Source organism: Chrysochloris asiatica, unplaced genomic scaffold (assembly GCF_000296735.1).
Source record: "Chrysochloris asiatica unplaced genomic scaffold, ChrAsi1.0 scaffold00437, whole genome shotgun sequence".
NCBI lineage: Eukaryota > Metazoa > Chordata > Mammalia > Afrosoricida > Chrysochloridae > Chrysochloris > Chrysochloris asiatica.
In genome coordinates, this window is record NW_006408955.1 from 240,891 (window position 1) to 242,475 (window position 1,585).

General features: G+C 36.0%; 1 pseudogene; it reads left to right on the forward strand.

Moving 5' to 3' along the window:
- Positions 1–549: 549 nt before the first annotated feature.
- On the forward strand, positions 550–1,101 carry LOC102834669 (annotated as a pseudogene).
- The last annotated feature ends 484 nt before the right edge of the window (positions 1,102–1,585 follow it).

Below are 1,585 nucleotides of genomic sequence, written 5' to 3' on the forward strand. Positions count from 1 at the left end.
TATTGATAATTATTGTTCATTGTAATGTAAAAATTGGAAACAAACAGGAAGGATCTATAGTTGGAAAATATAGCCTTAACAACAAAAATAGAAATGAAGCAATGCTGGAGATCATATAATAGAATTTTGCAAGACCAATGACATTCACTGCAAATACCTTTTGACAACATTAATGGTGACCATACACATGTACATCTCCAGATGGAATACAATAGAATCAAACTGACTACATCTTTGAGATACACAATGGAGAAACTCAATATCATCAGCCAAAACAAGGTCAGGGGCCGATTAATGAACAGACCATCAATTGCTAATATGTAAGTTCAGGCTAAAGCTGAAGAAAATTAAACAAGTAACATGAGATCCAAAATATTACCTGAATTTAGAGACCACCTCAAGAAAAGATCTGATGTATTAGACACTAATGATGAAAAACCAGAAAAGTTGTGGAATGACATCAAGAACATCATGTATGAAGAAAGAAAAAGGTCATTAAGAAGACAGGAAAGAACTCTTCCCATGAGTAGTCTTAGGCAGTCTCACAAAATGTTTCACTACTCACTTGACCCAGAATATCCCACAAAATCATGCAAATTAAGAGATTCAAATATCCAGGTCCATTTTAACAACACCAATGAAACTTACCAGATCATCAAAGGTAAACATATCCAAAAAGTCACCAAGTATCTGAAAGATGTCACTTTGCAGAAGCAACATGTACCATTCTAATGTTTCAATGGTGGCATTGGTAGGTGTGCCCAGGCCAAACAGTGGGGTTGAACACAGGGTCAGTGACTCAGAAAGGTATCGAATCTTTGCTAGACTTTCTTACAAATGCAGAGAACAATGCTGGACTGAAGGGTTTAGATGTGGATCCTCTGGTCATTGAGCACATCCAGGTCAACAAAGCACTCCCCCCCAAAGATGCACTGCCAAACTTATAGAGCTTATGGCCAGGGCAAGATCTACATGAGCTCCCCCTGCCACACTGAGATGATCCTCCCTAAAAAGAAACAATTTGTTACTAAACCAGAAGAGGAGGTTGCACAGAAGAAAAGGATATCCCTAAAGAAACAAAAACTTATGGCTTGGGAGTAAATCCAGTTGAAAATAAAATGCAAATAAAAGTAAAAGAAGAATACTTGTTGTCTTGATTTCATGTGTTATGGCAAAATAGGTCAGAATTTAAATGAAAATAATACCAGAATTAGAAAAAAAGAAGATAAGAAAGAAAAAAGTCTGAATTTTACTCTTGAATGTAGAGAAGCTAAAGCATGGAAGAAATGATAAAATAAAAGAGCTGAATAGAAAATTCCTAAGGGCAACTAAGAAAACAGAGTTTAAAAAAAAAAATTAATGAAATGTGCAAAAACCTGAAGTTAGAAAACCCAAAGGGAAGAATATGCTAAGCCTTTATCAAGCTGAAAGAACTAAAGAAAAAATTTTGGCCATGACTTGTGATAGTGAAGGATTCTATGGACAAAATATTGAAAGATTGTTGTTGTTGTTGTTAAGTGCCATCGAGTCGGTTCCGACCCATAGCGACCCTGTACAGGGTTTCCGAGGGTGTAAATCTTTACGG